Raw genomic sequence first — 19,941 nt, forward strand, 5'->3', positions numbered from 1 at the left:
CAGAGTGAAATAAGTCAGAAAGAGAAAAACAAATGTTGTACATTAACATGTATATGTATATGGAACCTAGAAAAACGGTACTGATGAACCCATTTGCAGGGCAGAAATATCAACACGGATGCAGAGAACAGACTCGTGGGGGATGGGGGGGGGACGAACAAAGAGTAGCATTGACATGTAAGCTCTACCACGTGCAAAGTGGCCAGTGCAAAGTCGCTCTATAGTGCAGGGAGCTCAGCTTGGTGCTCTGTGATGACCTGGGGGTTGGGATGGGTGGAGGGAGGCTCAAGGATACAGGTGTATCTGTAGCTGATTCACACTCTTGTACAGCAGAAACCAACAAAACACTGTAAAGCAATCATTCTCCAGTTAAAAATAGATTTCAAAACGTGGAGGTAAAATGGGTTTGAGAATCTGTGGTTCAGTGACTATACTGTTACCATTTTATTGCTTTACAGTCAAAACGTAAAGCAAAATCCTCAAGAAACCATCCTATTTAGGACAATGAAGAGATCAGCAAGCTAATTACAAACACAGCAACCTAAAGATCTCCTGTTGCAGTCCTGGCAGTTAGTGCTATGGGAGGACAATAGAAGTGAAAGTGAATTAGTAGGATGCATTTGTCATCATAGTCATGGGTAGTCAATTTACATGTTTAACCAGAGCATGAGCTTCAGAGCACTACTGTCTTCAGAGTGAATGTAGTTCATGCCAAATTGATACTGTGTGTAATCTAGTTCAGTGAGATGCAAGGAAACTCACAGAAAACTAGCTGCAAACGATGTAGGCAGGAAAACTATGTCTGTGATATATTTTGACTTTGCAATTTGGAATTTAAGACTACAAAGAAATTGTTTTTCCTATCTGTGTGCAAACTTACCTTTCAATCAAATAATCATCCAGGGAAGACTGAAACTAACAGCTACCATCTTGAATTTACTCTGGTTTACATACTGAAACTAAACTACAGCTCTTGAGAAGCACTTAAGCACCACGTGGTGAAAAACTTCAGAAATAAAATAAATGTGTTTCAAAATATTACTTCAAATAGAAGTAAAATCAATTTCAGTATTTTTATCATACACATTTTATTACTATTCTAAAGAAAAGGAATTTTAGAATAAATTCTGCTAAATCCTTTTATAGGATGAATGCTTTCAATGTATATATAATATTCTTATATTTTAGTGTAAGTACACTGGAATCTGATTTAGTTAAATTTGGAGGGTTTTCCCTAGGCAATATGAAAAAGATGAATAATGTTTTCAATCTAAGTTTTATAGTTGGATGATAGGAGATATCATGAAGAAAATATGGCTATGTAAAAAGCAATACCTGCATATTTATGTATCCTATCACATACATGCCTTTGAGAAAATTACCTTCAGGTAAAGGGAAAGCGTAATGGATAAAGTATGGATTCTAACATGTTCATTTATTGTTGAAGGAATCTTATCATACCATAGAAATTCTCAATTTGGAAAAGAAATGGTTTTAAAATAGAACATCTCATACAACCCTCAAATTATTTTTCCTAACCATGACTTTCTTCAGAACTCAGTAAAAATGATTGCCATTTTTTCGCATTTGTGGATACTAAAGGCAAACACAAAACAAGTGAATTACCAATATGTTTCTATTTTAAGCATAATGATTTTATATAAGTGGAAAATATATAGGAAGTGGTCCTGAGTAGTGAAAAACTATTTTATGTTTCAGCTTAGTTTATTACCCTGAACTAAATTACCCATAACTAAAAAAAGAAAAATAAAATGGATAATCTGATTATACCTTATTTAGATTACAAATGAGATAGTATTATGAGATTTATTACCTTGTATGAATCAAAATGTAAGACTGCAACTCAAAACTGTCTCATTACTATGATTACAGCTTGAATTTTAGGGTCCTAAATCTATGAATGACAAGAAAATAGCAGGAAAGGATGTCCTAAAAATTGCGTGGTTTTTTTTTTTTTTTTTTTTTTTTTCAGTTCCAGGTGGCAGTAGGGGTAAAAATTCTACCTTCCGATGCAGGAGACACAAGAGACACAGGTTAGATCCCTGGGTTGGGAAGATCCTCTGGAGGAAGGCACAGCAACCCATTCCAGTATTCTTGCCTGGAGAATCCATGGACAGAGGAGCCTGGCAGGCTACAGTCCATAGGGTTGTGGAGTTGGACACAACTCAAGCAATTTAGCACACACGTACATTCTTATATCTATGAAATTTTCTATCTTAGGATGTTAAGCAATTAGGTAGTAGATGAGTACAGTGACTGCTGTGAGCGGGTAAATAACAATCTGGAAAAAATAGAAAAGAATGGCTTGATACTAAATGTAAAGAGACACATTAAATCAAATCTTGGGGCTTCCCTTGTAGCTCAGTTGGTAAAGAGCTTGTCTGCAATGCCGGAGACCCAGGTTCGATTCCTGGGTTGGGAAGATCCCCTGAAGAAGGAAATGGCAACCCACTCCAGTATTCTTGCCTGGAGAATCCCATGGACAGAGGGATCTGGGAGGATACAGTCTATGGGGTCGCAAGAGTCAGACACAACTGAGTGACTAAGCATACAAGCATAAATCAAATCAACACATTAATCCATAATCTGCCTTATAATGAGGTTCAGAGGAAGAAAGCCAAAACCAATAAAGTATCACTGATTTTTGTAACTTTGCTTAATATAAACAGTGGAGGTAAAAACAAACAAAAAACATAAAGAGTTATAATAGCTAGATTATTAAAATCAGCATTTGCATGTATGAATATTTATAACTTTTTCAGAAACTTCTTAGACATATTTAATCCCTGAGGACCACAATCTCAAGAGAATAAACTACTTCCAGAGAGTCAAATCAGTGATGGACCCAGGTTTAAAAATTACATGTTTCAAGCAGTTTGAAAAGAGAAATATGATTTAATGAGAGTTTGTGGGACTACAGAGATACACTGAAGTTATCAGCCAAATTGTTTGAAATGTTTTGAAAGTAAGAGTTTTCTCAGTATAATATGAATTTTAAATAAATATGATTTTGATACTCTAAGAACTAAAGCAAAACCATGTTATTTGCATATCAATAGAGTTATTTTATCATTTTCCATTTTAATGTTTTTACATATATATTGAAAAGTCTCGATTCAGTTACATATTTGGTTTAAAGTTAAATATTGATTAACTCCAATTTTATGCAACATAGCACTCTTTGGTCTCTATTTACTTTGTTCATATGCCTTTATACTTCTAATAAATTATATACGTATATATTTTGTATATATGTAGATGAGTGTTTTATATTTATATATAATATTATGACACTGATTAATCATTTTATTCCCTTTACTCTGAGAATGCCAATCCCTTAATAACATAGATTCTGTTTATTTTAGTTAGAACATTACTGCTAGCAACTGATATAGTAAAGGAATGAATAAACTGGAAATAAACAAGTAAGTGGATATCACCAAAGAAAAGCTGTTGATAACTAACAGTAGAAGAGTGCACTAGACCAGTAACAGTCCTATTCCTAGGTTAGGTGCTGGAAAGAAATTTGATACTTGCAAGGGCTTTAAGAAAGAGGAGGGAACATAAACTTGCATTTGAGTACTTGATTCTCATGAAGCACTGTAACCTTGATAGTAACAACAAAAGCTATTTGGAAAACTTGCATTTTACCACAATATAATACTGTCACGATTCATGGGGTCGCAAAGAGTCGGACACGACTGAGCGACTGAACTGAACTGAACTGAATACTGTTACACCGAAGTCATGCTGTAAGAAGCCATTGATATTTGCACATAAAAGACATATTTGTTTTATAGCTGTTCCACTGGTGAGAATGTGATTGTTTAGAATATACAGAATTTTGCTAGCTTTGGTCACAAGGAGATAGGTAAAATGAAAACAGAGTGCAGAAAGGAGGGATAAAAGGAGAGAGGAAGAGAAGTCATGAAAAAGAGACTTCCAGGGTTACTCAGTTATGTCTGACTCTTTGCAACCACATGGGGTGTAGCCTGACAGGCTCCTCTGTCCACAGGATTCTTCAGGCAAGAATACTGGAGTGGGTTGCCATTCCCTTCTCTAGGGGAACTTCCCAACCCAGGGACCAAACTTGAGTCTCCTGCATTGCAAGCAGATTCTTTACCATCTGCGCCACCAGGGAAGCCCATAATGGCATAAAAAACAGTAAAAATAATAATATATAAGTAATAAAATTTTAAAATAATTGCATGGTAATCTGGACATTAAATATGTTTGTATTTTGCTAAATATAAGACAGAGATGGTGTTATTTTGTAATAGGATGGCATGGAACTCAGCCAAGTGTACCGCCATCTTCACATTTGACTGAAAAGCTAGCAGCCAACTAGAAATAGGCAGAAAGTCAACTAGGATGCTATTTCATTTGCACTAAGAACTGAATCCAATCCTGACAATGTATATCAATATTTCATTACCTTTTATTGTAGAGTATTTCACTGCATTCATACACCACAATTTGTTTATATGTTCATCTGTTGATGGACATTTCTGCTGTTTTTACTTTGATATTATGTGATATTATTTCAAATAAATCTGCTGTGACCCTTCATATATAAATCTTTGTATTAACTTATGCTTTTATTTCTTTTAGGTAAATATGAATAGAATGACATGTAATATGGTAGTTATATGTGTAATGATTTCAAAAAATTGTTACACTAACATCTAAATCCAGTGTGTAATTTTATTAATTTTAGACTTTCTAATGTATGTGCAGTGTTACTTCATTGTGGTTTTAATTTGCATTTCTTTAAAGACCTACATCATCGAAAAAGTAAGAGAGTTCCAGAAAAGCATCTATTTCTGCTTTATTGACTATGCCAAAGCCTTCGACTGTGTGGATCACAATAAACTGTGGAAAATTCTGGAAGAGATGGGAATACCAGACCACCTGATCTGCCTCTTGAGAAACCTGTATGCAGGTCAGGAAGCAACAGTTAGAACGGGACATGGAACAGACTGGTTCCAAATAGGAAAAGGAGTACGTGAAGACTGTATATTGTCACTCTGCTTATTTAACTTATATGCAGAGTACATCATGAGAAATGCTGGGCTGGAAGAACCACAGCTGGAATCAAGATTGCCGGGAGAAATAGCAATAACCTCAGATATGCAGATGACACCACCTTTATGGCAGAAAGTGAAGAGGAACTAAAAAGCCTCTTGATGAAAGTGAAAGAGGAGAGTGAAAAAGTTGGCTTAAAGCTTAACATTCAGAAACCTAAGATCATGGCATCTGGTCCCATCACCTCATGGGAAATAGATGGGGAGACAGTGGAAACAGTGTTAGACTTTATTTTGGGGGGGCTCCAAAATCACTGCAGATGGTGACTGCAGCCATGAAATTAAAAGACGCCTACTTCTTGGAAGGAAAGTTATGACCAACCTAGATAGCATACTAAAAAGCAGAGACATTACTTTGCCAACAAAGGTCCATCTAGTCAAGGCTATGGTTGTTCCAGTGGTCATGTATGGATGTGAGAGTTGGACTGTAAAGAAAGCTGAGTGCTGAAAAATTGATGCTTTTGAACTATGGTATTGGAGAAGATGCTTGGGAGTCCCTTGGACTGCAAGGATATCCAACCAGTCCATCCTGAAGGAGATATGTCCTGGGTGTTCATTGGAAGGACTGATGCTGAAGCTTAAGCTCCAATACTTTGGCCACCTCATGTGAAGAGTTAACTCATTGGAAAAGACCCTAATGCTGGGAGGGATTGGGGGCAGGAGGAGAAGGGGACGACAGAGGATGAGATGGCTGGATGGCATCACCGACTCGATGGACATGAGTTTGAATAAACTCCGGGAGTTGGTGATGGACAGGGAGGCCTGGTGTGCTGCTATTCATGGGGTAGCAAAGAGTCGGACACAACTGAGTGACTGAACTGAAAACTGAGTGACACTGTGCATCTTTTCTTGTTGTTATTTATCCTTTGTATATCTTCTAGGGTGGAGTATTTGTTCAAATATGATATTTTTATTTTATTGGATTGTCTTGTTATTATTGAGTTTTGATAGTCCTTTATATAGTTTGAATACATGTCCTTTATCAGATGTGTAATGTGCAAATAATTTTTTTACAGACTCTGGCTTGAGTTGAATCTTTTTAATTATATTGTGAGAGTATAATTAGAACATGGTCTATCTTGTTCAATGTTCCATGTGGTGCACTTGACACAGTATGTTATAAATGATGTTTCCAATAAACCATATATATTAATATAGCTACATCAAAAAGAGAAGCCAAGTTATGTGTAATATGCATTGATGACCCTGCTCAGTGAAAAACTGATGCCTATCAAAATCTAAGAATTTCCATATCTTCACTGCTAGTACAGCTAATCAGCAGCAAAGTGGAACTGGGAGACATGGTACTTAAAGTGAGACAGATCTTTGAGCAACATCAGTTCTGCTAATTATGGATAATTCTACCTTCTTCTTTCACATGCCTAGAAGGGGAAATAATACTTCTTTTATGTATGATTAGAAAGGCTAGATAATGTAATCAGTGTGTAATATATGTAAGTATCTGCATACTAGATGCTTCCTTATTATCAATAGCATACTGATGATTATAGTGAAGATTCACCCCTTGCCCCAAACATACACACACAAAGAATTTATATAAGAAAATAAAAGTCAGACAGATGTGAATTGCAAAGCATTTGAACACCTGATTGTGGAGCTCAGTCGTGATCTAGGTAAACCAAATTGAGGACTGACACAGGGACACTCAAACACTCTTCCTGAATATGAGAGAAAAGCCTGATAAGTCCATACATGGAGGAATCACCCTGGCCTATAAATATGACTACTTGGGATTGTCAAGGATCTAAAAATTCTATAATATATTATCTGTAATGATGTAGGTCACAGAAAATGATCCTGATAAATCTAAGATGTGTACACACACACACACACACACACACACACACACACACACACACACACACACACACACACACACATATACATATATATATATATATATATAAAAGAGATGGCATACATAAGGTTTTAATATATTAACTATATTGAATCACAGTTCTTATATTTTTAAAAGAGAATGCAATATGAAAAATCAGTCTTATTTATTGTGGGGGGAAATTGCTATCATTTTTAAATATTATATATATATTTCTTAATATATATAGGAGGTCTTCTCAAGTGGCAATAGTGGTAGAGAATCTGGCTTCCAATTAAGGGGACATAAGAGACGTGGGTTCAATCCCTGGGTTGGGAAGGTCCCTGGAGGAGGGCATGGCAGCCCACTCCAGTACTGTTGCCTGGAGAATCTCCTGGACAGAGGAGCCTGGCAGACTACAGTAGTCCTGGTTGGCACAGAGTTGGACACGACTGAGCAACTGAACTGCAACAACTATTGGGTCAAAATATATCATTTTTAACTCTTCATTTATTAAGTAATCTATAGAATGGAAAAATTCATTTAAAAAATATTCCCCTTGGTAATACTGTTTAGACAGAGGGAATGCATATACTCAGAGAAATGTTCCATATACTCAGATGTTGCAAAAACACAGCTCAAGGCAGACTCTGGTCCTTGGAGTGAGAAGATCACTTTGATAAATTTAGGTGATATACACTAAATGTGATTATGAATCCTTAATGGGGAATTTCAAAATAATATTGCCCATTATTAAGTGAGCCTGGAAATAATTTAACAGCTTTATATAAATAGAGCTCAAGAGAGGAAAACTGATACATTTCCAAATATAAATGCTTAAGAAATATGATGCAGGCCATAGAACTTAAAAAATGTTCAAAAACTGTGAGATACCTTACTAAGCCTAACACTGAGTTTGGCAAGTAATACTATATATATATATATATATATATATATATATATATAAATATATATACATATAAAACTCAATGAAGATGAAAACTGTACCTTGGTGCTTAATAGATAGATGGCAATATCCTCTTAACATATATGAATGGAATTTCTGCTGGTTATCATGAGGATGGGAAAAGCATTAGAGGAAGGCCTTGAGGACCTGTGTATAATAGTGCTTATTGACAGAACACACCTCTCTGTTTACACAGATGAATATCACAGATCCTTATGAAGTTAAGGACAAAGACCAGAACACCACAAGAGACCACAAGATAGATTGGAGGTAACATACTACCCGAGATACCATTTGCCTTTATCCATCAAAAATATCCATAACTCCTCAGCATTATACAAAATATAAAGTGGTTGGACTGGCACAAGTGATCCTCTAAACTGAAATGAGTGCTGCCTTTGGTGACTGAAACTATCCCAGACAGATTTTTTAAAGTGGTGTATAACTGACCTATCATATTGAAGAAGGAAATGGGAATCCACTCCAGTATTCTTGTCTGAATAATCCCATGGACAGAGGAGTCTATTGCCCATGGGGTCACAAAGAGTTGGACGTGACTGAGCTCACATTTCTTGACCTATCATATTGCTTTTAGGTGTGCAACATAGTGACTCTATATTTTTTTACAGATTATGTCGAAAGCAAAGTTATTATAATATTTTTGACTATATTCCCGGTGCTGTATATTTCATCCCTATGACTTAATTATTTTATAACTGATAGTTTGTCCCTCTTAATCCCTTTCTCCCATCCCCTCAACCCCTCTCCCCCACGGCAACCACTAGCTTGTTCTCTGTGTATGTGAGTCTGTTTCTGTTTTCTATAGAGTATGCCTCATCATTATAGCCAATGAAACATCATAGTCAAGGAGTTCAACTTTATCACAGAGCAAGGTGGAGGTCACTACTGGGCCCTAATCAGGATTCCAAATAATACATAGATTCAGACTTCAGATGAAAAGTCCCAGGGACACAAGGAATGCCATATCAAAGACTAGAGAGTGCCTAATGCCACAATTTTTTAATATTGTCATGAGATCTTTACAACTACCCTGTTCTCTACACTTCTTGTCCCACACACCATCACATATATGCACACCTAGACACTTCTTTAGGAAAGAGGAAGGAATTGGTTTCACCGAAACATTTATTTTTAATTTTTATTTTTTTGTTCTTTTTTAATATCCAAGAGAGGTTGAATTCTGCATAGGTAGGCTAATTCAATTTGAAATATGTCTATATCCTCCCTCTAGCTGAAAAGAATATGGAAGCTTGAGATGTAGGTAAGACTAGTTACAGTCTAAAGAGAAGAAATGTGATTTTCTCTATAGACACAAAATTTCTCAGTAATATTGTGTGATCTAGTTGTAATGTAAGCTCATGAATTATAGTGTGACAAAAGAAAACAAAATTATCATATTAAAAGTCATTAAAAATATAATGAAGAGCAGTTGGTAGAAGGGACACAATCATCTACATAAACTAAAGATAACATACTGAAATTTCCCAGAAATTCAAAGGAAAGGTGTAGAGAATATATCAATAAATAAAAAATGATGAAATGGAAGATTAATCTGAAAGACTCAATCTATGATTAAAGAAAATAAAAGAAAAGGAAGCAGGACAGGGGAGTATAGAGAAAATAATATAATTGTAAAATAAAATTTTCCTCACTTAAAAATAACATTTTAAAAATTAATAGTTACCAGACAAACTTAATAAAAAAGTGTTATATAAGACACACTGTCCTGGAGTTTTCAAATGTTAATGATAAAGATAGATGCTTGAGAGGAAAAAACACCCAAAGATATAAGAATTAGACTGGCTTCTAAGCTGTCTACATCATTAAACACTGGAACACTGTAAGCAACCACCTACGGAAATCATAACAGAAAAACATTTTGGCTTAAAAATTTTATTCCAACAATATGTTGTTTATATATACTAATGCAACAAATATATTTTTATATTCTTAGAGGAAGTCACTTTGATATACACAAGGACACAAAAAATAGAAGAACACGATTTTCTTTCTAAATAATCCACATGAATATCATGAAAGATAATTAATAATCACAAACTTTAACTAGAAAGTAGGCATTATAAATTCACTGAATATGAGAGTTTTAACAATTAATATTTCTGTGATTGCTATTAATTGAATATATTTTATATCAAGCATTTACTAATTACTATTTTGTTAAAAATTGTTTCATTATGAAAATATAGTCACTCTGTAGATCATTTTTGTGTGGTAAATACCTCTGCTGCCAATTTCTATCCCAATATTTTCACTGATGACTTACAGATGTTATGTTTCCTTGAGCAGGATAATTTTCTTTGGTGCATGTATGTGTCTATGTTTGTATGTATATGTGTATTTCTGTGAAAAATATTATAAACATTAGGAGAAAACAGGAAAACAGTGAAACCTATAACTTCAAAATTATAAAAACTAGGAAGGAGTTCAGTACACATTCTCTATGCCTCATCTATCAAATAAAGAGTAGTTTTTCTTGTTTATATAAATAAAATATAATAATCCACAGTTTGACAGATAAAAATGGTATGGGATTTCTGAATATGAATGTAGCTCGGCATACGCAATCAAATCTTATTCTTGACAGATGCGCAGAATGTGACTTTGTGGAGAAGAGAATAAGTTAAAAAAAAAATGAGATAAATTATTTTTTTGTAATATGTCAAACATTTCCCCTCTACTGTAACCTTCCATATTCACTGTAAAAGCAACATTTATAAAAAGCTTCTCTCTGTTTCTCATAAGAAGATACTCCTTTTCAAAAATTATCAATTTCTTAGACTTCCCTGGTGGTCTAGTGGTTAAGAATCTGCCTGCCAATGCAGGGGACACAGGTTTGATCACTGGTCTGGGAAGATAGCACATAAGGTGGGGCAACTAAGCCCATCCACCCCAACCACTGAGCCCAGGCACCCTAGAGCCCATGCTCCACAACAAGAGAACCCACTGCAGTGAGAAGCCTGTACACTGCTCTTAGAGAATAGACGCTACCCGCAGCTGGAGAAAGTCCACATGCAGCAGCAAAGACCCAGCACAGTCAAAAATAATACAATAAAAAAAAACATTTCTTAACAACTACTTTTGTAAAGTATGTGCATGTGACATAGTCACTTTGCTTACTTAGATTCAACAGCATTTTTATTGCATCTATCTCTTCTAATAAAAATCATGATCAATTCTACCAGAAAGTTGCCATCTAGCTGTTGCTGCTGCGTCGCTTCAGTCGTGTCTGACTCTGTGCGACACCATAGACGGCAGCCCACCAGGCTCCGCTGTCCCTGGGATTCCCCAGGCAGGAACTCTGGAGTGGGTTGCCATTTCCTTCTCCAATGCATGAAAGTGGAAAGTGAAAGTGAAGTCGGTCAGTCATGTCTGACTTTTCGCAACCCCATGGACTGCAGCCTACTAGGCTCCTCCGTCCAAGGGATTTTCCAGGCAAGAGTACTGGAGTGGGTTTCCATTGCCTTCCCCTGCCATCTAGCACTAATACAATATAAAAAGTCAATGGACAGTACTGTACATTAATAAACATATTATTGACTGATACTAAAAGACCAGGAATTTATAATGTGATTATTTACAGAATATACATGGCAAGTGTAAAATTACTGTGAGTTAGCAAGGCTATAATGTATAGGGAAGGATTCATAGGGGTCAGGCTTGAATGAAACCTTAAATGATGGGTAGTATAGGTATAAAGAAATCTAGAAGTCACAATATAAACAACATGAGTCAAAGCAAATGTGGACTAGCCAGACTTTAGAGGTGGAGGATGAAATAGAGGAGAAAGGAGACATAGTATTAAGAGGTAATTCAGATAAACTTCAAAGTTAAACTGCAAAGTCAAAACAATCTGGAGTTCAATGATCTTGATTTGATTGCTGGGACTGTAATTTGTAACTCACATGAGATGAAGATGATTTTTATTTCTTTGTTAAGAATCCAGTTACCCTAACAGCCAAAAAGAAATCAAGGTCCATAAAAAATAAAATATACGGCACCTGAGTGAAGGAAGGCTGTTTATAATAGAGCATTACAAAAATGGGATGGATAAATTTAAACAAAGCAGTCATCTTCTGCTTGATTACTATCCTTTGGGCTTGCATGAAAGAAGTAGTGGATGTGAAATATTTTTAAAAGCTCTGAAAGTCTGCCTTACAAGCACTGATTAAAAGAATTGAATACCAAATGTAACCAACAGATTTTCTTTTCATTTATCTGCTACTGAGAATACTATTCTCAGTATTTTCTTATCTCCATCACTTTCAGAAGTTATCTTGCTATGTGTCTATCTATACATATTCATCACTCTGACAGTAGAATCAAGAATAAAAATTCAGATAAGAAAACAAGATGTGCAATTGCTTTATCTTCTAAACATGGGACATACAAAAAATAGACATAAAAAGACAGCTTCTTAGAATCAACAGTAAAACTAACAACAGAGTATCTTTCCTTTTATCCTGATAAGTATAGAGCAACAGAACATACTAATCATTTGGTTTGTAAATATTCTTAATTCTTCTTTCTTCTCCTAAAAGTCAATAACAAAGAGACTGTCTATAAGAAATCCTAGATATACTGTCTAGTAATCATAATCCTGCATATTATTCATACCCTACTCCATTCAGGCAGTAATAATAATAGTCCAAACACATATTTAGAATACTTTTGAAATCACAGCAATTCCTGAGCTGACTGTCCAGGTGAGCCTTACTGTACTCAGACAAATACTTCAAATACAAGGGACATGTTCAGTATTTGACCAAATTCTTTCACCACTACTGTACTTTTACATCTACTGTTCTGAGTAACATCCTAGGGAAGAGGGTCTTGCCACTCTGCATTACTTGATGTATTTCATTGGTCAGAGTAGTCAATTTAAAAAAATCACTGTATTATGTCAAATAATAGGATTCCTAAAGAAGGCAAAATATTTCTTCTGCAAAATCTTATTTTAGTTAAGTTGGGCTTATTTTATTGCAAATTTTTTTTCTATTTTGCTATTAATTATGCCAGGGATTGAAGGGATAATAATTTTCTATTATTTTGAGGTATATTTGACTAGAAGAGACAAGCTGAATATATTCAGGGATATGTCTTAATCACACATGTTAATCAACTGTTATTTTAAAGTCTGTATCATTATCAGTGATAAATTAATTGAAAAATATATAAGGGTATCAAAGAGTTTTTTGTTTTCTTTTTTAAAGAAACAATCAGTGGAGTATAAATGTAGATTGGTTGTCATTTAACTTTAAATTTGTTTAACTATATTCAATTAGAAATATGCACTTAGAGCTATATTCATTAAGCATACACATCTGATTTTCTCCTTCTATCAAAACCGAAGAAACGGCTGAGAAATATGAGGCTTTAAAAGATTCCAAATTCTTCAGCACAGCTGTTGACTTTTTTGAACCTTCTGGCAAGAAGCTAAGAATGGAAACATGGCTAAAATAATGAAATGGGATGCTTGTTCCTTGATTTATTTCCTAGACTAAGAAGTAATTAGCTTTCTCAACAACAAAAAAAGCAGCTCACCTCCTTGACTAGATTTTTATTTGTAATTTGAACCTCAAGTCATTCCATTAAGACATTTTACAAAATGTGTTTCCTATTATTCAACTTTCCTAAAAACCAAGGCCTTGAGGATTGTCATTTGCTTTTCATATTTTAACATCTCTGCCCTTCCCTCCTTCCTTCCTTCCTTTCAAGGAGCACTCAAAAGTACATTGACAAGAGTCTCTTCAGAGAGAAAAAAAAGAGCTGCAAATAAATTTATTTGCATATCAAAATGCTTTTGTTGTTAAATACTAAATTTTCCTTAGAATATATGAAGGAATAATAGACAGTATTTCTACCATTATTTTATAGTCTCAGACAATATGCAAATTCAATTTAACAGTGTCAACTTTTTAATGACTCCAGTACAGCATTTAAGAAGAGAATAAAGAGCTATGTGTTCTTTTAAAGGAAACTTTCAGTCTCTAAACTTTCTCCCCACTCAGATTTTTAGATACTATGTTTGTCCTGGCATTGGTAAATTCATACTTCCCATAATTTTGTCATTGTGACTGTTGAATTTAGACAAATGTTTCTACATGAGGTCCTTTCAGTGGATCAGCTGCAGCGTACAGTTGCTTCATGATGTTTAGAAAGAAAAATTTTGTTGGATGGCAGAAAAACTAAGTCAATCAAACCTTTGTATTTTGTTGTAAACAACTGATACTTGAAAAAAAGCATCTTATGGTAGACATCTCCATACAAGAGTGTTTTCAACAGAACAAAATAAACACAAGGTAATTGCCAACATACAGATAATGATTGTAAGTTGGATATCAAAACCAAGATTTGACTTATGGTTTTCTTTATGAGGTAAAACTCTTGGTTACTGTTGACATGAATCTTAAATGCATAACTTTAATATAAAATAAAATACACTATACCTTATTTGCAGTTCTTGTGCATGGCATTCAGAAATATGACACTGTAAATTCCTGTAAATAAAAAGACATGATGAGTTGAATGCATTTTCAAACTTGAATCTGAGCAATGACTTTGTAATTAAGGAATATTGAACTATCAAATATTTCACTACAAATCTGATACAGATGTAATTTTATAAATTGCCTTATATGTTCTTACAGACAACAAAACTACAATGTGTGCCCATACCATTAAAAAATATTATTTCTGATAATCTATTATACTAAAATCTTCAAGTGATTTTCGATCCAGACACCAGATCATTTTGAAAGCTAATTCTTCTGATTTCACAAGAAATATGGACATAATGCATACCCAAGCATGTTGTGGTTAGGATTAATAAACAAGATGTTTTAAATAAACTGGGCAATAAATATGTTTAAATATATATATTAGATACATATGTAATGCTTCAAAGTTAGGAATGAGTTTAGGGAAACACTTCCTTCTTTTTATACATATACTCAATACATTCATTTACTCAAAAGTGCAAAGGTAGTACATTTCACTCTACAATAAGTTAGCCCTTTCAGAGAAAATAAAAATAAAGTTATGTCAAAATGATCAAAGCATTAATGATTTATTTAGCATTATATTCACATTTTGAAAGAAACAATATTTATTGTGTTGGTGTTGAGACAAGAGTTAATATTTGGGACTTGTAACTAAGTTATCATCTAAGCCTATGTTAAAATATATTGTCTTTAAACTTGTCAGGTTTTATTTTTTAGCAACTCTTTATCTCTAAGTGAGGGAGACTGTAGAAGTAAAATACCTAATTCAGTACCTAGAACAATAGAGACTGATAAATATAAGAACACTCTTTTTTTTTTCTTTTTTTTAGAACACTTTTTTTTAAAGTTTCTAGGAAAACAGAATTAATAGTTACTATCTTCAATGTGTAAAGTGTATATTTATAAATATAGAATAATTTTATAAATATATCTTAGTATATGTGTGTGTTAGTTTCTTAGTCATGTCCAGTTTTTTGCAATCCCATGGACTGTAGCCTGCTAGGCTCCTCTGTCCATGGAATTATCCAGGCAAGAATACTGGAGTGGGTTGCCATTCCCTTCCCCAAGGGATCTTCTTGATCCAGTTAGCATAATATGGGGCTTCCCAGGTGGGAAGGGATAAAGATGATGCTAGTAGTAAAGAACCCACCTGCCAATGCAGGAGACTAAGAGATATGTGTTCAATCCCTGAGTTGGGAAGATCCCCTGGAGGAGTGCATGGTAACCCACTCCAGAATTCTTGCCTGGAGAATCCCCACAGACAGAGGAGCCTGGTGGGATACAGTCCCTGGGGTCCCAAAGAGTCAGACATGACTGAACGACTAAGCACATGCATAGTATGATATACAATATATAGTATATCTTTAGTATATAGATAATATATAGCATAAGATACCCTGGGTAATTTTAAAACTAACCATTGCTTTAACATAACACATTCACTTTTTCTTTAGTGTGGAATGATAAATTAAAAGTAGATCCAGATATATTTGTAAATGTTAAGTGCTTTAACTTAAAAAAAAAAATCACATATAATGGGTAAGAAGAGACACACAATCGCAGATATGGATGACCCAACGGCACACAATCACAGATGCAGAAAGAAATGCAGAGCTCATGAACACTGAATCCAACATCTTAGGGATCTAAAATGATGCACTGTAAGACACTGTACTGTTTAAGGTCATGCAGCACATTTGCACAGGACTGAAAATAGGACCCATCAAAAAAAGAATCACTGCCACACACTAAAAAATTACATGAAAAGAAATTCAACTGTATGAAGTTCCTATAAATAATTCACTTGCTGGACTTAGGAGAATATTTATTTGTAGAAATCAGATGAATATAAAGTGAATATAAGTTATGTCCTAACATGCTAAGATGCTGCAAAGAGCTGATGTTTAAATCTTTCCCCCTTAAGATGCTTTTAGTATTGTGGTTTTTAGTTTAATATTTTCCAACTTTATTATTCATCACACGGATACAAAAATGAATGTTTATCTATGATTCAATGGCGCTAACTTTGTTTTTCAGTTGCAACTAAGAAGGAGAAATATATTAAGTTTAAAAATATATCACTGCAATTTTTTTTTTTAGCTCATGATTGGAGACAATTTATTATCTATTTATACTTGTTTTATAAATTTTTATTGTGACATATATTTCAAATATGTATTGTATTGGAAATAGAGAAATTTCAGTTTCTTAAGATTTTTGTGGTGTTGATCACCATTTAAAAGTTTTAATTATTCATTATATATATATATATATATATAATTTTTTGCTGGTGTAATTGGCATTTTTCTAGGCACCTGGACCATATCAGTATAAATTACTAAACTCTTTTATTCTGGCAATTACAATATAGAAATACACAGAAAATAATAAATTCACAATAAGCATAAAACCAAGTAAATCATGTATGATATTAGAAAGTGGTAACTGCAAGGGTGAAAGGGATTTGTGAGTAGGGTGGCATCAGCTTACGATATTGCGTAGGTAAACCAAAGGGAAATTTGAAGAAAGTCTCAAATAACATTTGTCTAATTTATGTAGAACATATGATCATGTTTATTAGCTTTTGATCAAGGCACTATCAAAATTAGTGAAAAGATTAAATTTGCTTGGATTTCAAAAAGAAGAAATTAATTTTGTTTCATTACTTTTGCACATAAAAATATCCCTGTACGTTGTACTTTACAGACTTCCAAAGGATTGCCTGTGGCTTTAAAAACATGGCCATCACTTTTTGTTTTTGTAACATAGACATATTAGCAAGATATATCCCCATATCCTTTAACAAAAAGAAGGAAATATGAAAATGGATAACGTGACCACAGTAAGTTTCTCTATGTATCCGGTTCACCGCTGTATAAAAACTGAGTAAAAGTTAAGTTTAAGTGCCTCAGTCCATGTCTCAGTCTCAGTGTAGAAAAGTTCCCTTCACAAAACATTTTGTTTTCTGGAAAAAAAAAAAGCTAAACTCTTTTAACCACTCCCCTTAGCTTGTAATGAGGAAATTACGATGGTATATGCCATCAGGTAATATTCTACTTGCTCTGTTGTTCAGTCACTCAGTTATGTCTGACTCTTTGTGACCCCATGGACTGCAGCATGCCAGGCTTCCCTGTCCTTCACTATCTCCTGGAGTTTGCTCAAACTCATGTCTATTGAGTTGATGATGCTATCCAGCCATCTCATCCTCTGTCATCTCTTCTCCTGCCCTCAGATTTTCCCAGCATCAGGGTCTTTTCCGCTGAGTTAGCTCTTCACATCAGTTGGCCAAAGTATTGGATATTCAGCTTCAGCATCAGTCCTTCCAATGAATATCCAGGGGTGATCTCTTTTAGGATTGATTGGTTTGATTTCCTTGCTCTCCAAGGGACTCTTAGAGTCTTCTCCAGCACTACAGTTCAAAAGCATCAATTTTTCAGTGCTCAGCCTTCCTTATGGTCCAAATTTCACATCCATACATGACTACCAGAAAAACCACAGCACTGATGATACAGACCTTTGTTAGCAAGGTGATGTCTCTGCTAGTTAATACACTGTCTAGGGTTGTCACAGCTTTTCTTCCAGTTCACTTCCTGGGGTGGGAAGAGGCCCTGGAGAAAGGATGGGCTATTCACTCCAGTATTCTTGGGCTTCCCTGAGGCTCATACAGTAAAGAACCCATCTGTATGCGGGAGACCTGGGTTTGATACCTGGGTTAGAAAGATCCCCTGGAGAAGGCATGGCAACCCACTCCAGTGTTCTTTCCTGGAGAAGCCCCATGGACACAGGAGCCTGGTGGGCTACAGTTCATGGGGTCGCAAAGAGTTGGACATGACTAAGTGACTAAGCACATAAGCACATTCTTCTAAGGAGCAAGTGGCTTTTAATTTCATAGCAGGGATTAATAGTTAAAAAACACAGCAATAGATTTTGGCATCCACTAAGATATTATTTGTGCTCTAGGTCTTTTGATTATAACCATCAGGTACATATATAAAAAAGAACAAAATAAACGCAAAGTTAAATTTTTATTGAATTGTTTAATGTAAAAATTTCATTGTATAGTCTCATCTCTAGAAAAGGAAACATCTGCCAGTGCAAGAGATGCGGGTTGGATACCTGTGTCCAAAATATCCCTGGAGAAGGAAATGACAACCCACTCCAGGTATTCTTGCCTGGGAAATTCCATGGAGGAGCCTGGCAGGCTACAGTCCATAGGGTTGCAAAAGCCAGACATGATTTAGCAATCAAACAACAGCAACTCATCTATTAGTATTAAGTGTCTATGAAATATCTCTGGTTCTGTTTTTGAATCTAGATTTTGGTGTTTATAAGAGAGATGATTTCATCATCTAATGATAACATTCATACAATAATCTGATTTATTCAAGAATGTATATTATAATACAGTATCATTCCCTCACTTTTCAGCAATGAACACAAACATATTTTGTGAATGCAAAATCTAAAAGAGTCTTTCTTCCTTAAATGTTATGTTTTTTTCCAAAATCTGTAAGTTATTATAATTTACCTGACACCTACACTGAAGCATTTACAAAGTTTTATATGACTGATACTATTACTCTTGCTTCTGCAGGAAAATCTCACTGAAAAATGACTTGATAATAATTGTCAAATACACAGTTGAGCTACTTATTACCTTTTCTATTAAACTGGTTTGAGCCAGTAAGAGTGAATTTTTATAGTCATTTCTTTTACATTTATTATACATATAATTGAAAGTTCCAGGACTAAATTATATAAAGCTTACTTAGGAAACATTTAATTTCTCTGAGAAAGAATAATGATTAGTTTCTTCTCAGTAATAAGTTATAATTTTATAACTGTGTATCTGAAGATCTTCAAGATAAATATTTATTAATAAAAATTTACCAGATATCCATATTAATAAATACAGAAAATTATTTTGCAAAGCAAAATACTGCACATACTCCAAAAAGCTGATAAAATCCCAGCCACAAAGTCACCAACAGTTTAATGTAACTGTAACATACAAAAAAAAAATGCTTCTCTCATTTATGACTCAGAAGTAGATTGCTTTATATCTTAATATTGAGTTTCTAGACTTAATCAATAAGCTTCAAATCTACTCTCATATATCATCATGTAGGGTAAGAAAAACAAATGTGGATGCAGGCTTCTTGATCTTATCTGAAGGAGCTGATACAGCGGCACTGCAAACCATGAGTTGCAACACTTTTATAGTAAAATGTCAAATGCCATTACTGGGGCAGTTTCCCACTCTCCCAAAGGGCTATGATTTCTTATTAATATATAATATCTCAAGTTTTTTTTGCATGCCTGAGCTCAGCTGTACTTTATTATTATTTATTTCCATAAATAGAGAAGAGAGAGGGAAAGAGCTTGGACTTTAAATCAACCATGGAGGCACAGTCTTGGATGCACACTTTTGGGTAGTCATTCACCTTCCTGCACTTGGGTAAACTATTTCACCTCCTTGAGTAGAAGATC

The 19,941-nt window shown here is 34.5% G+C and overlaps 1 protein-coding gene across 1 annotated transcript in view; it reads right to left on the bottom strand.

Moving 5' to 3' along the window:
• Positions 1-19,941, bottom strand: part of PCDH15 (protocadherin related 15) — a 1,286,954-nt gene that overhangs the window by 1,041,050 nt on the left and 225,963 nt on the right. The window contains exon 2 of the mRNA XM_043476181.1: positions 14,398-14,448. The gene's annotated coding sequence lies outside the window, so the exon portion shown is untranslated. The remainder of the gene's footprint in view (positions 1-14,397; positions 14,449-19,941) is intronic.

Source organism: Cervus canadensis, chromosome 8, assembly GCF_019320065.1.
Source record: "Cervus canadensis isolate Bull #8, Minnesota chromosome 8, ASM1932006v1, whole genome shotgun sequence".
In the NCBI taxonomy this organism is placed as follows: Eukaryota; Metazoa; Chordata; class Mammalia; order Artiodactyla; family Cervidae; genus Cervus; species Cervus canadensis.